Here is a 20,711-nt window from a genome sequence, read left to right on the forward strand (position 1 = left end):
ATCTTTGAGACAAATCTCGAAACAACAGTTTTAAGAAAGCATATTTATGAGTGCACTTAATTGTGCAATATATTTGCATATTACTCGCAGGTAAGCAAAAGGTTTCCTAAAATAAAGACAGAACCAAACTAAATCGGACACTAGTTCTATCACGATAGAAACCGAAACCTAAAGAGCTATTAATTAATATCAAGTTGATAAAAATTATGGTTAATCATAATTTATTATTATTCCTCCTTTTTACAATATAGTTTGTTTGGCGAATACTATTCAAATATTTTTCAAAACCGAAGAAATATTAACTGCTGCTTTAATCGGTTTGAGTAAATTATTATTTGCATTCAATTTAGGAACAAATATAAACCTGTTTGCATCTTTTCCTATTTGAGGCTAATGCATCATAATATTGGGATAGACATAGAAAGAAACATTAAGAATTTAATTAAAGTGTCACCACTGGTATAACATAAATCTTGAATGCACATACACTGGTGGTAAGCGGATAGTCGTAACTAAAAGTTACGGCCATCCGGAGTTGGGAGACAACTATGGGGATAAGTTTTTCTTTTCCGGTTTTCGTGCAGTTAAAGGTTCATTTGAGCTAAACCGCTTGTCTCATTTACACTTATCGTGAGTGCGTTGATATCGAAATCAAATTTGATAGATGAAATCATTCCAGAGTTCGTAAAATAGTCATGCAAAAATTCGAGCATGATGTTCGTAACTTTAAATGTGCGATGGTCGTAAATACTATTTTGGACGATAGTCGTAACCGACAAAAGATGGTCGCAACTTTGAAAGATGACCATAACTCTAGTATTTAGACACACTTTATTTAGGTATTTTAGAAGTAAAAGTAATCACCTCAGATGTCATATATGATTTGCTACAAACAATATAATTTGTTACTCTGATAATGGTATGGAAAAATAAAGCTAAAGAATTATTAAACATACACAGTTCTGATGTTTTCCAAACGCTCATCATTAAGGAGCAACAGTTAAAACTTATCAACTCGCATTAAGCCAAAAAGTATGTTAGGGTTGAGAATCAATAAATCTTTTACTGTACGTTAAGGCATAAAATTATTAAATGCACGTGTATTCCCTCATATTTGTTTGTAGGTTTTTTTTATTATCTGCAATCATGTCGGCAGATGAAATTATTGAACGTACAATTCTGAACAATCATCTTTAACTTTTAATCAGCTATTGCTGTTCTTATGAACTATTGGCCTTCAAATACTCGGCTTTTGGTCATTCATGAGGAAATTAAATCCACAAATGCACTTCGGAGTCCTGGATTTTTTAACGTGTTATCTTCATTTTTCATCGATTACTTAACGATCATATATAGCGGTATATCATTGATAGTAGTTCCAAGTATTGGTTCGGAATGAAAACTGATCCATGTTGTCGCAATGAACATTGTTCTTTCACTAAATAATTTGGTGACTTTATGGAACGCATCTATCCCATCGAACTAGATATAAAGGATACTAAAGATACCGTTAAGTCGGTCTCATATCTTGACTTACATATAGAAATTGACAATGAGAGTCGGTTGAAAACAAAACTTTACGACAAAAGAGATGATTTCAGCTTTCCAATTGTGAACTTTCCATTTCTAAGTAGCAAAATTCCAGAAGAACCTGCATACGTGGTATATATCTCCCAATTGATACGATATTCCCGTGCTTGCATTTCCTATCATGATTTTCTTGATAGAGGGTTGCTGCTCACAAGGAAGCTATTAAACCAAGAGTTCCAAATGGTGAAGTTGAAATCATCCCTACGTAAATTTTACGGACGCCATCACGAGTTGGTTAACCGTTATGGAATAACCGTTTCACAAATGATATCGGATATGTTCCTTATGTCGTAACTACAATCCCATTCCCTGTCATGAATGTGGCCTACCGAATTAGAGTATTTATCGGATTTTTTATCACATAAGCAACACGATGGGTGCCACATGTGTAGCAGGATCTGCTTACCCTCCCGGAGAACCTGAGAACACCCCTAGTTTTTGGTGGGGTTCGTGTTGTTTATTCTTTAGTTTTGTATGTTCTGTCATGTATACTATTGTTTGTTTGTTTGTCCTTTTCATTTTTAGCCATGGCGTTGTCAGTTCATTTTCGATTTATGAGTTTGACTGTCCCTTCGGTATCTTTCATCCCTCTTTTGTATTAACCTCGAAAGTAGGAATGTTGTTGATATGTTACAGTATCTTACACTGCTACACGCGGTGAATTTAAAAGTAAAATAAACTATGTTTTTGTAGCCAGGTTTAAGCTTGTAGCCAGGATAATATTACAAGGACTTAGGTAGAACTAAATGTACTGTATGTTATATGTTTAATCGTATGAATGGCCACAAGCTACTCATGTACTTTGTTATTGGACATAACTGTGCACCTTATAATCAGCTTGGTGTTTGATTTCACCAAACAACAATATGACTTCTAAAAATCGAGGCTAAAAATAGAGCATATGATCTTTAACTCAGGTACGGACCTGCGAATTCACGGGTGTGATCTAGTCTCGATAACAACCGTCATAACCTATCAATATTTTTAGCTTATTTTGACTCCTTACTAATGCTCTTTCAACTTAATGTATCAATCTTAAATAGTTGATTTAAAAAAAATTCCACCTTTTAGGTATATCCGTAAAAACATTTTAAGAAGTTTATCTTTTCAATAGATGCAAAATCTAAAATAGAAAAAAAACAGGATACTGTTATTTCGTGTAATGTCCAATTTATTAAAAAATGTCTTTTCTTAAAATCATTTATTTTGTAATTGAAAAATGCTTTTTATTTCTAATTTAGAATTATCAGAACCAGAGCTGTGTTTCTTGCTTTGAAATACGTTCTCCACTTTTGAGAAATTGACTTTGATTATGAATTTAACCGTTTACGTTAATTCAACTATTTGCCTCTTGGTTAATTTTATACCTTATATTTTCATTATATATGACTGTTCATTTCATTTTGTATTGTTTCGTTTGATTCTTTCCAATTTTCATCCGTTTCGTACTTTATAGGTACCCTTCTCTTCCCCCCTTTTATTTTTTTTTATTTGATGAAAACAACTTCACAAATATATAATATAATATAGTCATATAACAAAAGACACGTTTAAACTCTTGACTTGCAATGTTCGGTCCAAAAAATTTAGAAGATTTAGAATTTTAAATCAAACTTTAATCAAAATTCCTCCAAAACTAACATTTAAAAACTTTTAAAAATTTTGAATTGATAAGTGTTACATTGATTATAATTGCTTTATTATACGTTGTATGCAAAGATAAAACAAAATCTTCAGAAATACGTTTTTTTCTATTGTCGGGTTGTTGTCTCTTTGGCATATTCCCCATTTCCATTCTCAATTTTATCATAATATATATGCATATAATAAAAGACAATGTTTATAAACAGACTCTATTTTAAAAGAGTAAAATCCATTTTATTCCTTTTTCTAATCTTTTTCAATGTTAACCATAATTGAATGCAAATTTCATAAAGAAACACACCTTTTTTACAATATTCCATGTTTTTATTCTTAAAACTGATAAAATTTACATTTAATGTTCAGGAAATTTCCGAAAATATATGAAAGTTTCAAAATATTTGTAGTTAAGCTGTATGTGACAACTATTTTTTCGGGAAATATCCCGAAATCATTTTCAACATTATTATTTATAACATATATGTTGGCAGAGCGTTTCAACAAAAATATCTGAAACACATTTCGGGAAATATCCCGACAAAAATGAACCTACTACAAAATATGCACACAGAGTCTTCAAATATTTCGGGATTTGTCCCGAAAATTCAAGTGTATATGCTAGACATAACGACTAATAATTTCTTTTCACATTTCGGGAAAAATCCCGAAAAATATAAATCTAATATCAGGCACTCACTTGTTACATAGATTTTTGTTACCCATTTCGGGAAAAATCCCGAAATAAAATCTACAAGCAGAAATAATGCATTTTGATTTCTGAAACATATTTGGGAAAAATCCCAAAAAAACAAAATGTTTAAGATTTTACAACACAAAATGTTGATACATCTAAAAAAAGTTTTTACATAAATTTATTTTTTTAAATTTTGATTCATAAAAATTTTGATTCATAAAAATTTTGATTCATAAAAAATATGTTTCTAACTGAAAAAAATATGTATTTTTTTATGACCACATTTTTCATTACTTTTCTTAGAAATATTAAGGTTGCTCTCTATTGCATCCCTTTTGTCATGCTTCAGTAATTTTCTAAATATAATATCAGGCCAATTTGTCCCACAAAAAGGGGTTCTTAGGCCTCCTCTAAATCCAATTTATAAGAGGTTGATTTTAAACTGGCCTAAGCATAAACTTTAACATGTAAACTGCAAAAGATTGCAAGTTATAAAACTATGATTTAAGGTTCAGGATTATTAAAATACCCAAGCACATGTATTGTCCAAAAGCTTATTTAACTGCATATAAAATACCCCTGGTTCTCCTAAAACTGAACTAACCCAGTTATCACAAATATTTCAGTGTAAACTAAGGAAATTTTCAAAGTCAAAATTCCATTACTGAGAGGCTGGTGAGGAGGGCAATTGAGATATGCGTCCATAACACATTGTACCCTTCTTCCACAATCAGATTTCCATGTTCAGTAACTTATTTGTAATTGTTTAAAAAATACTGACTTCATAATGAACACTTGAAAGTACAAAGTTTCAAGTTTATTTGAGTGACCATAACATAATAGTAAACTATTGTACAAAAAACCTTTACCTACTGTACTGTTGTACATCTTGAAAACAAAATAATTGATAAAAACTAGTTTCAACTCATTCAAATGCTAATGAAATTTTAAAATAGGAATGAAAAAAAAACCCTCAAACTCAAACTCAAAAATATTCAATAATGTAGCCTCATTTCATTTTCCTAATTGCACATTTTTTTTTGTCACAGAAAACATGGAAGAAACTATCTTTAATTATATTTTTCTAAATTTCTTTGATATTCTCCACAGCAAAATATAAAAATACATGTAGCAGTACTTTATAATATTACAAAAGCATACAATAAAAGATAACTACAAATCATAGTATACATAGGAATAAATCTTCATAGCATGTGCAATGTTTGTAACATATTCAGTTGGAATTATTACATATCAATATAAATTGATCTGCTTCTTTACTGATGCCTTGTTTTTTCTTCCTTTCACTCCTGCCTATAAGAACAAAGTAAATTAACATTTAATAAAATATAACAAAAACATTCTATTCCGCTGAACATGCTAAAAGTAAATATTAACTGTGAAATCAACAATTTTGATCATGTTGATAGGTTGAGACTATAACCATTTGACATTTTTAACAAAACTTCTTTGCCCCCTCTGACCATTTTGATTGCCTTAATTGTCTGATGTTTAACACAATCACAATGATCATAATGTACATAATGTTTCTGAAATTTTTTATCACAGTCTGCACTGTTAGCCACTAGTCCAATGCCCCAGACTAGTAAATATTGATTCGGACTATTGAATATTTTCAAAACTTCATATAGTTATAAAGGCACAAGTTTTGATATTTAGTGTCCGTACTAGTAGATGAAAACATTTTTGGCTCAGTCTGTTATCAGTAAAGATAGTATAGGCAATAAGTTTTCAAAATTATTTAGTGTAAAGTTGTGTTCTTTTCCCTTTCTTCAATTGAATGTTCCTGACAACCTGCATTCTTTTATGTTTACTTTTTTTCTTTTTAAAAAGACTGATCGAGATTTACAAGGGGAGCAACATTGAGTTTGCATGTGGCTTTCCCAAGTCAAGACCATTCCTGTCACATAAAGTTGTATCTTAAGGATGCATGAGGGTATAAAAATTCAGCAAAAATTTAAACATTTTTTTTTTCATTACAAATTTTATTTCTTAAATATATACTATTAGAGGTTAATATATGGTACAAACATCAACCAAAAAATCTATTTGTTTTGGCCCCAGATGATTTTTGAAATGTTTATACCACTGAAAAAGCTCTAAATTATCTCCCTTAGATGAAAAAATGCAATTTTTTGGCATTAAAACTGAAACATCTTTTTCAACTGATGGGTGACTTATATTTTTCATTATTTTTTCTCAAAATAAGCTGTACTATTGTAAAATTTAAGCAATTTCTGTAATTTAGTTCTTTATATTTTGAAATTACATTTTTTTCCTCTTACATTTTGTCCTATTACATGTTTTAGTTCTACAGTAAAAGGTACTTAGCAAAAAATACATGCTTCTTTCGAAGGCAGATTGTGAGCTTTAATGAACAGTGACCCTATACTTTTATTTCCTATTTAAGTATAGGATATAAAGTTTTTTCTAGAAAAAAAATAGCAAAATTCTATGTTTAAAAACAAAAATTGTTTTATGCCTGCGATCCCCCTTAAAGCTTTTGTTTAGGGGAATTTGGTGTTGACAGTAGATGTTTGTGTGTTTTTGGTTATTCAATTCTACAATCACTTGTTGATCATTTCAAGACAGTTGACCTATACAAATATGATGAAACCTTTTCAACTGATTTTTATAGTTTGTTCTTATGTTGTGCTGTAACACCACTGTCCCAGGTTAGGGGAGGTTTGAGCAACCAAAAATTTGTTTAACCTGCCACATTCTTTGTGTGCCTGTCCCAAGTCAGGAGCCAGTAATTCCATAAGTCGTTGGTTTACTTATGTTATACATTTGATTTTCGCTACTTGTTTTGTTGTAAATTATATAAATTAGGCCTTTAGTTTTCTCAAATGTTTTTGTTCATATTTTTTCTTGTCGGGACCTTTTACAGCGGACTATATGTACAGTACAGGTTTTTATCATTCATAAGGGTGTACAGTTACCTAAAACTGCTTATATCCACTTTATTCAAACTTTGGTGGATAGTTGTCTCATTGGCAATCATCATTATTTTTATATAAATATACATGATATAGGTCAAAACTGCATCTATGCTATTTAGTTATTTTTTGTGTTGTTCATGTTGTTAGAGTTTCGTTTCATCTGTAATAAACAGATAAAAATTCTTGAAACAATATATGTTTTATCTATATGAACATCATGGATAATTTATTCCTTTCAAAATTCTGTGAATAAATAAATGGTGAATGGGTCCATGGGACACAGATTATGCCCCTGCTTGCATATAACATTTTAAGGGGTCATAAATTAAGAATGGTAAAAGTGACACACAGTACCCAAATGAGTACTTGATCTGAGTTTTGTGGTTATAAGCATTGTGTATAAGTTTCAGTACATTTGGTTAAGCAAACTTAAGTTTATAGTGAACTAAAACAAATAAACAGATTCGCCATGTGCACATGATACCTCCTTCACATTTTCAAAGAATAAAGTTCAATAACTTCTTAATAAAATTGAGAATGGAAATGCGGGGAATATGTCAACAACCCGACCAAAGTGCAGACAACAACCAAAGTCCACCAATGGGTCTTCAACAAAGTGAGAAAATCATGCACTATAAGTGTTTCTCTTTTTTCTTTTTTTATATAGAATAAACCTTTGGTTTAATGTTTCAAAGCTGGTTGCACACTAGTAATTTTTTTTAAAATAATAATAGCTTACTGTTGGGTGTGATCCAAGGCTCTGTACATGTGTTGAAGACTGTACTTTGACCTATTTATAATGGTTTTTCTTTTACAAATTGTGACTTGGATGGAGAGTTGTCTCACTGGGAGTCATACCACATCTTCTTAAATCTAATATTATGTACAAACATACAAGGATAAAACTAAATGCCCCCACCGCTATGACGGGGCATAACAAAATGCATATACATTTGTATATATAGAGCATCAGGACTCTTATAAAGACTGAACATGACAGTACCTTATTCTGTATTCTTTCATCTTATCCCCTGATTGCTGACATGAATTTTGGTTCTTTATTTCTTTTACTTCCAGGCAATTTTGGTATGAAAGCACCATCTTTCAAGCTAAGTGTACCCATGGTTTTTCCTGGGCGTATTTTGATAAAAATGATAAATGTTGACTGCATCTTTTGGTGTCTTTCTTGTAAAACAATAATGCAAAGCCTCTGTGTGTTGTTTAAATTTACAAATCATAGAAATTAACCAGTAACATATATATATTGTATTATAATTGCACTTCTGAAATAATCCTGACCAGTGACTGTACAGTTTCAGCATATTTTCCTTTGTTCTTAATTTTTCTGATATTTAGCTGAATGCAGGATCTGTGAGAGTATTCATGTGTGTGGCCAACAGGTACTTACAATCAGAGAACCTGAAAAAAATTATCTGTTGAGTTCTTGACTAGTTTCATTTATTTATCCATTAAAGAGATATAGCTTTCAAAGAATTTTGAAAGGTCAAAGCAGTATAATTACTTTAATACACTAAAATATGTAATAAACAAGAAGTAATTGTAACAGGATGCTGTTATGAAATCTCCCAAACAAAGCTCCCATAATTAGCCATTTCCATGGTCCCATAATTTATTAGTTATAGTATAACTAATCGCCGTATTTGAATATCAAAAATAAGACAACGCGTGACCGAACGACGCATGGATTAAACGAGTGCGGAGCACGAGTTTAATCCATAGCGGCGTTCGGTCACAAGTTGTCTTATTTTTGATATTCAAATACGGCGATTAGTTATTCTTTTTATTACATTGGCAATGGTTTTTTTTTATGAAATTAACGAAGAAAATGTAAGGAACTATATCTTTTTCCTACGCATTGACAATTTGTTTTGATCCGACGTTATCAACGTCTTGACAACGCTTATTGTTGTATGACGTCAGAGAGTGAAATAACCACGTTCATTTCACATGTGAAACTATCGGTTTTTATCTAACTGGGAAATCAATGTAATTCATTGTAACAAATGTAATAAATTTGTTTTATTATCCCATACAAGAATATATAAGGTTTAGAGGTGGGGATCTCTACTGTTTACAAGTATTCTAACAAAAGGGTGTGGGGTAACCCCATAGACTCCCCCTATATTTGGTTTGATTTGTTAAATTGTTCCATTCAAGAATATATATGGTTTAGGGGTAGGGATCTGAACTGTTTACAAGTTCTCAAACAAGAGGGGGTGAGGGTAAACCTGAAGGACTTCCCTTTTATTTCATTTGATTTGTTTAATTGTCCCATACGAGAATATATATGGTTTAGGGGTGGGGTTCTGGATGGTTAACAAGTTTTCAAACAAGAGTGGTGGGGGTTAACCCCAGAGAAATTCCTTTTATTTCATTTCATTTGTTTAATTGTCCCTTGCAAGAATATATATGGTTTAGGGGTGGGGATCTGGACCATTTACAAGTAAGTTTTCAAACAAGAGGGGGTGGGGATGACCCCTAGGGAATTCCCATTTCTTTCATTTGATTTGTTTTATTGTCCCATTCAAGAATATATATGGTTTAGGGGTGGGGATTTTGATCATTTACAAGTTCTCAAACAAGAGGAGTTGGGGTGACCCCCAGGGACTTCCCTTTTATTTTATATGATTTGTTTTATTGTCCCATACAGGAATATATATGGTTTAGGGGTGGGGGTCTGGACAGTTTACAAGATAATAGCACATTCTCAAATTGAAGGGGGTGGGGGTTTCCCCCAGGGACTCACCCATGACCCTATATTTCATTTGATTTGTTTTATTGTCCTGTGATCATTTCTGAAGACTGCATGGGTTTATCACTTACAGTTTTCAAGTCATTTGATTTTTTTTTTAAACAAAATCCCATAGTGTTCTAATGTTAACCCCTCCCCTTTTTATGCCCCTTAACATACCCCTTAACAGAAGAGAAGCTTCTATAAAAATGCTTGTTTTGGCCCCTTTTTGGCCCTGAATTCCTAAACTTTGGCCCAATAACCCCTCAAATGAATCATAACCTTCTACGTGTGGTCTCAACATTGAGTTATAATTTTAGAGCAATTTAAATACTTGTACACTAAGTTATTATCCTGAAACTAGAAAAATGCTTGTTTTGGGCCCCTAATCCCTAAACAGTTGGGACCATCATCCACAAAATTGATCCCAACCTTCCTTTTGTGGTACTTTGAACCTTCTGAGAAAATTTCATAAAGATCTAATCACTTAAACTAAAGTTATTATCCGGAAAACAATGTGTCTTCGGACGATGACGACCACGACATCATACCATTATACAATCCAAAAAAAAAATTTGGGTCGTACAAAAACATAATAGATTTTATACCAATATGTGAATTAAAATATTAAGGTACAATGTAATGTATGTGCCTGTTCCAAGTCAGGAGCCTTTAATGCAGTGGTTGTCATTTGTTGATGTGTTACATATCGTCGCTGTTATGCAAAAACCTTGTATCTAAGGTTTTGATAATTTTACACCAGGCAGTAAAAACTGAAATCTTTTTATCGATTATTTAGAATTTAATGTGTATGTTCTGCTGTATGCGAAAATATCTGATCTTCTAACCAATCAATTACCAAGACGATCAAAAATTTCTGCACCTATATTGTATTTTCATTATTTTTAAGCTAATATATTAGCTTTGAGAACCTAAAATTGATAAAACTGTACCTGTAATAATGTCAGCTGCCGTGCAAAGTGTTTTTCTTTTGAGATACGATATTTTCGCACAACAAAATGTCTCACCAATCCGACTACACTTTTTCGTCACATGTCAGAATTCGGGTTAATGATTGGTTAGAAGATCAGATATTCTCGCATACAGTGGAACATACATATTTAATTCTAAATCATCGATAAAAATATTTCCGCAAAAAATTGAGATACAAGGTTTTTGCATAACAGCGACGATATATTTGTTTTTGTTCATTTTTTGTACATAAATTAGGCAGTTAGTTTTTTGTTTTCTTGTTTTACATTTGTCATTTGGAGGCCTTTTATAGCTGACTATGTGGTATGGGCTCCTCATTGTTGAAGGCAGTACAGTGACCTTAAGTTGTTAATTTCTGTGTCATTTGGTCTCTTGTCGAGAGTTGTCTGATTGGCAATCATACCACATCTTCTTTGTATAAGCATAAATCAAATAAAGTTAAATACAACTTTTAAAAGTGTTGACAATGGTTGATGTTAATTACATTTCTGATATACATGTATCAGATTTTCTTGAGGAGAATATCTAAAATACATGATTTTATGAGGGCTTGGATCCCGTTGACATGTTTAATCCTGCCATCTTCTGTGCTTGTCCCAAGTCAGGAACCTGGACAATCAGTGGTTGTTGTATGTTGCTGTGTTGCATTTATATATTTGTTTTTAGTTATTTTATTGTCGAGCCTGCAACTTTTGTTGCAGAAAGCTCGACATAGGGATAGTGATCCGGCGGCGGCGGCGGCTACGGCGGCGGTGTTAGCTAACTTCTTAAAAGCTTTATATTTTAGAAGGTGGAAGACCTGGATGCTTCATACTTTGTATATAGATGCCTCATGTTACGAAGTTTCCGTCAGTCACATGTCCAATGTCCTTGACCTCATTTTCATGGTTCAGTGACCACTTGAAAAAAAAGTTCAGATTTTTTGTAATGTTGAATTCTCTCTTATTATAAGTAATAGGATAACTATATTTGATATGTGCGTACCTTGAAAGGTCCTCATGTCTGTCAGACAGTTTTCACTTGACCTCGACCTCATTTCATGGATCAGTGAACAAGGTTAAGTTTTGGTGGTCAAGTCCATATCTCAGATACTACAAGCAATAGGGCTAGTATATTCGGTGTATGGAAGGACTGTAAGGTGTACATCTCCAACTGGCAGGTGTCATCTGACCTTGACCTCATTTTCATGGTTCAATGGTTATAGTTAAATTTTTGTGTTTTGGTCTGTTTTTCTCATACTATATGCAATAGGTCTACTATATTTGTTGTATGGAATGATTGTAAGGTGTACCTATCTAGCGGGCAGATGTCATGTGACCTTGACCTCATTTTCATGGTTCAGTGGTCAAAGTTAAGTTTTTGAGTTTTGGTCTTTTTATCTAAAACTATATGCCATAGGTCATCTATATTTGGTGTATGGAAATATTTTATGATCTTTATGTCAGTCGCGCAGGTTTTATTTGACCGTGACCTCATTTTCACGGTTCATTGCACAGTGTTAAGTTTTTGTGTTTTGGTCTATTTTTCTTAAACTATAAGTAATAGGTCAACTATATATGTTGTATAGAAGCATTGTTAGCTGTACATGTCTGCCTGGCATGGTTCATCTGACCTTGACCTCATTTTCAAGGTTTATTGGTCTTTGTTTAGTTATCTTGGTTAATGTTAAGTTTATGTGACAGTTGTATTAAAGCTTAGCTTTATACTTAGGACTATCAACATAATATTAATGGTTAGTATAGAAGGCGAGACATTTCAGCGTGTGCACTCTTGTTTGTATATTAATATTATGGTCATTAGTTCTGAATTGTTTTACAATTGTAATTTCAGGGCTTATATATATGACTACACAGTATGAGCTTTGCTCATTGTTGAAGGCTGTACTTTGACCTATAGCTAACTGACCGACGGAGGGACAGGTGTAAAATAATATGTCTGTCTACTTTTTTCTTACAATTTCATACATTTCCCATATCATTGACTATTTTATCATTACTTACATCTGTCCATTATTATGCTGTCTTTTAGGTCACATTGCATTTCAAGCTGATGTTCAATACTTGCACAGTTGTACACCTAGAAAAAAAATCTGCAAAATTAAGATAAAACAGTCTTGTGCAACTGTCACACTAATTTAGATAGACAGTCATGTGAGTTTCTAACAGAAAATTTACATCACATCAATGAGAAATTGAAAAAAGTAAATAAAATTATACATTTGTCGCTATCGTTGTTGAGGTTACATGAGTGATTTATCTGCCTTATTTTTACATGTTCACAAATCAGTATCCAGGAGAATGGTAAATATATAGAGGCTCTGCATCCTCCCCCTGAAATGTTCTGCTCTTAAGGAAACCAGGTGCTTTTTCTAAGTAAGGAAAGAGTTTATAAATTACCCATCATGTCCTCACATCTAATTTATAAAAGATATATGATTTTATTGATCTTTGAAATGTGTATCAGAGTGAGAACTTCTCAATGTTCATTTTTTTGGGGGAATATTATATTACCCTAATTTTATATTTTTATTGTCTTTAAGTAAGTAAAACCCATGAAATTGACATTTTTCACACATAATTGACTAATAGTAGTAATTGGGAATGTAAACATGTAATAATGTTTTCCCAGTAGGCAGTTTAACCAAACTTAAGATAGACTAGACATAATAAATCTATTATACTATATACACAGCATGCACAGGACATGTGCTCCTATCATAATGATGAACTGAGTCCATACTGTCACTGAGTGTCCCTTTAACAAATAATGCAAAGTTACAATTTTTCTATTTAGATTCTGTGACTTTTTAAAATTTTAAACATTCTTATAGTTTCCTTGAAATAGATATATAATTGTTTTATACTTAATCATCTGTAAATTTTTTTATTAATGAAATTTTTTTTTTTTAGCTTATATATTAATCAATATTTAGGTCACAAGGCTTTTTACTTTGATGATAGAAGCATGTCTAGAAATTGCTTCAGATTACTTTTAAGCAAATAGAACAGTTGTGAACATTTAAAAGGTCCCAAGTACATGTAAATATTAATGACACACATTTTTGATGACCTATAATGTATTAAGAAATTTTCAAAGAACATACATATATATATAGCTTAAAAATAAAAAGCACAAACAAGAGTGCAAACGCTGAAATGTCTCGCCTTCTTTACTAATCATTGATATTATGTTGATAGACCTAAATATAAAGCTTTATTACAACTGTCACTTAAACTCAACACTAACCAAGAAAACGAAACATTGATCAATCATGAATGAACCATGAAAATGAAGTCAAGGTCAGATGAACCATGCCAGGCAGACATGTTCAGCTAACAATTCTTCAATACAACAAATATAGTTGACTTATTGCTTATAAATTAAGAAAAACAGACCAAAACGCAAACACTTAACACTTAGCAATGGACCGTGAAAATGAGGTCAAGGTCAAATAAAACCTGTGTAACAAACATATAGATCATAAAATATTTCCATACACCAAATATAGTTGACCTAATGCATAAAGTATTAGAAAAATAGACCAAAACTCAAAACTCAACTTTGACCACTGAACCATAAAAATGAGGTCAAGGTCAGATGACACCTGTCAGCTAGACATGTACACCTTACAATCATTCCATACACCAAATATAGTAGACCTATTGCATATAGTATATAAGAAAAACAGACCAAAACACAAAAACTTAACTATAAACACTGAACCATGAAAATGAGGTCAAGGTCAGATGACACCTGCCAGTTGGACTTGTACACCTTACAGTCCTGCCATACACTGAATATACTAGACCTATTGCTTATTGTATCTGAGATATGGACTTGACCGCCAAAACTTAACCTTTTTCACTGATCCATGAAATGAGGTTGAGGTCAAGTGAAAACTGTCTGACGGGCATGAGGACCTTGCAAGGTACGCACATACCAAAAATAGTTATCCAATTACTTATAATAAGAGAGAATTTAACATTACAAAAAATCTTAACTTTTTTTTCAAGTAGTCACTGAACCATGAAAATGAGGTCAAGGACATTGGACATGTGACTGACGGAAACTTCGTAACATGAGGCATCTATATACAAAGTATGAAGCATCCAGGTCTTATATAGAGCTTTTAAGAAGTAAGCTAATGCCGCGGCCGCCATAGCCGCCGCCGGATCACTATCCCTATGTCGAGCTTTCTGCAACAAAAGTTGCAGGCTTGACAAAAATCCCGTTATAAATCAAACATTGTTTCTGTTAGCACTTTCACCGCATCTCCTAGAGTTCATCAGACAGAACTGTTATCGTTACTAGTAACAACTTGTGACATTACCTAATAGTAACATGCGGTAGTTTGTATATATTACCAGTCAGGGGACTTACTGAAATAAGTGATTTTTAAATCACTTATTTGAGTAGCAAATTTGAGGTTTTGTCACAAATTGGGATTTTGTAGTTTTTTCAAAATTTTAAACAAATAGGTTTAAATAATATCTTTTAATTAGTAAAATTAAAAAATATGAACTTTTTGCTTCTTTTAAGTAGCAAGGTTTATGCCTTTGATGCTATGATTTAGCTGAAAATTCTATTTTAGTTGAAAAAATGCTATAATAATGGCTTTTCATAATGCACTGATACTTTCTTAAAAGATTTTTCACAGCAGTGGGAGTATTTTTCCTGTGAAGTTCAAGGTTTCATCTTTCAGATTATGTAATAAAATTCTACTGTTCTCAATAAAAATTTCACTGTTTGTGGGGTGTTGAAATTAGTGGGAGTTATTAAAAAAATGATACTTAAAGAAGTGATTTTTGGGAAGGAAATTGAGGTGTGATACTTAAACAAGTGATTTTTATGTCATTATCCTAGATTCAGTACAAGGTCATCACCTGAAATGACCTGGTCATCCTAGACAACACAGATGTTGGTTCTGAAACATAATTACATGAATTAGTCCCTGGATCATTAGTATTCTATATTTAAAGCTACAATAAAATTAAATCACTTCTTCTAGTGATTAATTTGTACTACTTAAATAGGTGATTATTAAAGAAAGACAACTCTAACTTCCAACCTTTATGGAAATAATGTTACTTGAATCAGTGATTTAGAAAATCACTTGTTTAAGTAAGTCCCCTGACTGATTACGGAATCTTATTTACGGACCAAATTTCACTTCCTATTTAAAGTCAGCTTATACAGTTCAAGAAAATAGGGTTCCTTGGCTTCACATGGAATTTTATCTTCGGTCCACATCTTAAACTAGAGGCTCTAAAGAGCCTGTGTTGCCCACCTTGGTCTATGTGCATATCATTATAAACAAGTGAAACTGCGAGCTACTGCTCACTGATGATACCCCCGCCGCAAGTGGATAATATTAATAGTGTAAAAATATGCAAGTGTTCGGTAAACAGGAAGTTGTTGAGTGATGAATCTGAAAACGCATCACACGGTATAGCTGACTTATATAAATCCTGAAACCAAATTTCAGAAATCCTTGTATTGTAGTTCCTGAGAAAAATGTGACGAAAATTTTCAACTTGGCTATCATGTGTAAAATCAGACAAGTGTTCGGTAAACAGGAAGTTGTCAAGTGATGAATCTGAAAACGCATCACACGGTATGGCTGACTTATATATAAATGTTGATACCAAATTACAGAAAGGGTGGATGTGTAGTTCCTGAGAAAAATGGGACGGACTGACTGACGGACTGACGGACGGACTGACGGACGGACTGACAGACAGAGGTAAAACAGTATACCCCCCCTTTTTTTAAAGCGGGGGTATAACAAAGGACACAGATGGATTCATGACAAAATTTTGTTTTGATGATGGTAATTATTTGCAGATCTTACTCTACTGAACATTCTTGCAGCTTACAATTGTCTCTATCTATAATGAACCCATGAATCTATCCCAGTAGTTAAAATAGTTTGTAAAATTTTACAAGATTTACAAAATTTAGGAAAATTGTTAAAAATTGACTATAAAGGACAATACATGTAACTCCTTAAGGGGTCAAATGACCATTTTCATCATGATGTTGACTTAAATTTGTAAGTCTTACTTAGCTTTACATTATTGCTGTTTACAGTTTATCTCTATCTATAATAATATTAATTTTAAAGATAATAACCAAAAGCTGCAAAATTTTCTTAAAATTACCAATTCAGTGGCAGCAACCCAACAACAGGTTGCCTGATTAGTCTGGCAATTTCAAGGCAGATAGACCTTGACCCTAATGAACAAATTGAACTCGTCAGATTTGCTTTAAATGCTTTGGTTTTTGAGATTTTAGCTAAAAACTGCATTTCACCCTATGTACTATTTTCAGCCATCTTGGTTCGCCGGGCAGGTCATCGGACACATTTTTTAAACTAGATACCCAAATGATAATTGTGGACAAGTTTGGTTAAATTTGTCTTAAAAGTTTCAGAAGAGATTTTTGTAAAAATTACAATTAAAAATTTATGAAAAAAATGACAAAAGTTGACTATAATGGGCAGTCACTCGTTAAGGGGTCAACTGACCAATTTGGTCATGCAGACTTTTTTGTAGATCTTACTTTGCTGAACATTATTGCTGTTTACAGTTTATCACTATCCATAATAATGTTCAAGATAATAACCAAAAACTGCAAAATTTCCTTAAAATTGCCAATTCAGGGGCAGCTCGACGACGGCACAGACGATGAGAAAAGCTCACTTGACCTTTCAGGTCAGGTGAGCTAAAAAGGGATATACTTTATATTTTCCCTTTCAACATTGGTCAAAATGTTCCTGAACATGGAGAGTTTCTAATTGACGGGTCCTTTATCTGCTGTCACTTTGTGAACTCTCACTTTATCAATTGGCCTATTGGTTTGACCTATGTACTTATGATTACAAGTGGGACAGGTTGCACAATAAATATTTTTTTATGATTTACAGTTCATATAAAAGAGAAGATGTGGTATGATTGCCAATGAGACAACTGTCCACACGAGACCAAAATGACAGAGACAATAACAACTATATGTCACCGTATGGCCTTCAACAATGAGCAAAGCCCATACCGCATAGTTAGCTATAAAAGGCCCCGTTCATGCTTTAATTTTGGTTTAATTGCTGTGCCTGATTTCAGAGTTTTACTTTGTCTCACTTCTAGCATTTAGCACATTCCACATCTGGGATCCCTGCATTTTTGTATTTCTGCCACCTTCTGTGTACTGAATTTTGTTCATGTAAGAAGTTTCTTCAGATTTGGTGCTTGTGGTTCCCAATAAGCTGTGATCCATTGAAGTAGATCTTTCAATTTCTTTAATTGATTCAGAATAGGTAAAAAAACCTTAGCAGAATTAATGATCAGTGAATTTTTTATTATCTCCCTTTAAAGGACACCTTTCACTGTGAAAAAGTCCACTTATTGAAAGTCAACCTTGTAGGACAGAATTTAATAGTACTTTTTCATGAAATAATGTCCAATTGAAGAACACTTTTTCACAGCATCCGATAAATTAAAATAATATTATAGGGTTATTGCATGAATATTGGGGAATATTGTCTAGAGTAGAATTACGTTATTGCATGAGATTGCGAGTGCAATCAAATATGTTCTACAAGGGACAATATTCCCCAATATTCATGCAATAACCTTATTATTGTATAGCAATATAATATTTGAAAGTTAAAATTGGTTTAAACGAAAATTCATGAATTTTGAAGATTTATTGCACACTTAAATTACTTTTGGTTACTATCTGTGGGAAATATTATATTGCTATGCAATAATAATAGTTAGTAAGTCCAGAGTAATGTTTTATTGAAAAGTTTAAATTATCACTGTGTTGTTTTGTTTAGAACATGGTTTTGGCAAAGTTTAACTGCATACAATCTAATAGAGAAAATTTGATATTCTTTGTGAACTTTTAAATTTGTGGTTCACCTAGGCCTGTACCCATGAAAACCACGGAAATTGATATCCAAAGAATATTAATGAATCCACAGTAGATAAAGACATTGCATGACGTCATGAATTTTGAAGATTTATTGCACTAGTGCAATATTGGAATTTATTGCACGCTATATATATAACCTTTGGTTACTTTTTGTTTGAAATATTATATTGCTATTCAATAATACAAATTATTTCTTTTGTGCATGTTGTATAATATTGTTAAATGTTGATTTATCTGAATAAATATTGTTTAAACTAAACACTTTATAAAAAATATCAGACAATTTTAAAACCAAAACAACTCTTTCTTTTTTTTCATCTTCATTCCCAGCAGGGATTGGGGAAACAAACAATCATTTTTGCATGGCGTGATCTAAACTACCGGATAACATTGTAAATTGCACTTCAGTAGACTCTTTCAAATCTTCAATTTCAAAGCATCAATATTAACTCAATTACAACATCTTACTTTTGTTGAAGGCGGTTACTATATGGTAGAATTGAGTAGAAAAAAAAGAAAAAACGAATAGAAAATAGGGGTTGTATGCAAGCAAAGCTTAGATTTTTGTAAAAAAAAAACCAGAGACTTTTAATTAGGTTGATCTATTACAGATTTTCATTGTGATTAAGTCACTAAAATAAGTATTATGTTAATTATGCCAGCATTTATTGTTTACAAAGAGTCCTACAGAACTTTAAATTAAACTAGAACCCAGGTCCATGACTGAATTAAAGTATATATAACTATGCACAAGCCTTATTTTAGTATTAGTATTGTCATCTGATAAAGTCATGCCGATTATAAGATACACAGTTTTCTCTGCTTTCAAATCTCTCTGTTTGAACCCGTCGAATTGGAACTTATCAATTATTGGTAATATTAATTATTTGGAAAACAAAAGGTCCTGGAATGGAGTATTTTTTAATCAACAGCATTGTCCTGTATTAGTTATAAATAAAGTTGAATTCTTTGATTCGCTGTTTTACGTCATGCCCGCTAACAAATTGAAAACTGTACCTATAAGCCTTATTTTTAGTCCAGATTTTTAGTATTCGTATATTGTTATCTTAGAAAGTCTTACTGATTAAAATACTACAATAGGTAACAATTTGACAATTTAGTAGTGTCAACCCTGTGAATTGTGATTATGACCTGTGTATATAGCATATGTATTAATCCTGAATACACCGTTTGGTGGTGCGCCTGTCAGATGCGAAAAGTACAGATAAGGTAATAGGTAACAGGTGAATATACTATTGGTATCGTATCTGACTTGACGCGTAACTTCTTAATTAAGCCAAAGGTGTACTTGAATAGGTCTATATTTTTGTAGTACATGTATTGTTTTAATGAATAACTTTATTTCTGAATTTTAAATTGTTTTTTTTTTTAAACTGTGTAAGAGAAATTATTGCTCTATTTAATAAGCATTGAACAGTTGACATTATTGTGGTCAAGCAAATGACAAAAAATATTCTGAATCCAGATTTTCCTCATACCTGTCACTAGCTGCGGAACCGTAGCTCTTAGGTCCTTATGTTATTTTTTGACTATTTGCGGACGATCTATGGTCCGTAAATAGTCAAAAAATAACATAAGGACCTAAAGGAGCTACGGTTCCGCAGCTAACCTGTCACTAGCTGCATGTCAGGTAAGCTGAGGATTTCCAAACCGAAGTGGTTCGTCTGAGAAAGGTGGAGTTTACAGAATAGGTGACGGGTACCAGGTCTGTGGATGAAACAAACATCCTCACCTTCAAACTGTTTTTTTAGTTCAACTTCTACTACTTACGAGGGGGAGGACAGGGGTAAGGGAGACAGGGAGAAAGGGGGTAGGAGAAAGGAGAAAGGAGAGGAAGGCTGGGAGAAAGGAGAAAAAGTTGGAGAAAGGAGAAAAAATTAAATATCTCTCCTTTTAAAATTTTTTCTAATATTTCAAGAAAAAATATTCCAAAAGGAGATGTTTTATTCTAATGGGAGAAAGGAGAACGGGGGTAGGAGAAAGGAGAAGAGGGGTGGGAGAAGGGAGAAGGGTCCCCCCTGTCCTCCCCCTCACTTACAGTCAGTGATCAACGATCATCAACACATGTATGCAGTGCGATAGATGAACGTCTGTTATCCAAATGCAATCAGGGAACCAGTTCAGG

The 20,711-nt window shown here is 32.6% G+C and overlaps 1 long non-coding RNA gene across 3 annotated transcripts; it reads right to left on the bottom strand.

Annotated features, from left to right (window-relative positions):
* Positions 1 to 3,536: 3,536 nt before the first annotated feature.
* On the bottom strand, positions 3,537 to 20,711 carry LOC143054209 (uncharacterized). 3 transcript variants are annotated; one of them, XR_012971598.1, is made up of 4 exons: positions 20,625 to 20,711; positions 12,634 to 12,709; positions 7,892 to 8,307; positions 3,537 to 5,239 (listed from the first exon to the last, which is right to left on the bottom strand). It is a non-coding gene; the product is annotated as an uncharacterized LOC143054209 (long non-coding RNA). The 3 variants fall into 3 exon arrangements; XR_012971599.1 differs by lacking the exon at positions 20,625 to 20,711 and adding an exon at positions 20,196 to 20,342; XR_012971600.1 differs by lacking the exon at positions 20,625 to 20,711 and adding an exon at positions 17,770 to 17,920.

This window comes from Mytilus galloprovincialis, chromosome 12, assembly GCF_965363235.1.
Source record: "Mytilus galloprovincialis chromosome 12, xbMytGall1.hap1.1, whole genome shotgun sequence".
Lineage (NCBI taxonomy): Eukaryota > Metazoa > Mollusca > Bivalvia > Mytilida > Mytilidae > Mytilus > Mytilus galloprovincialis.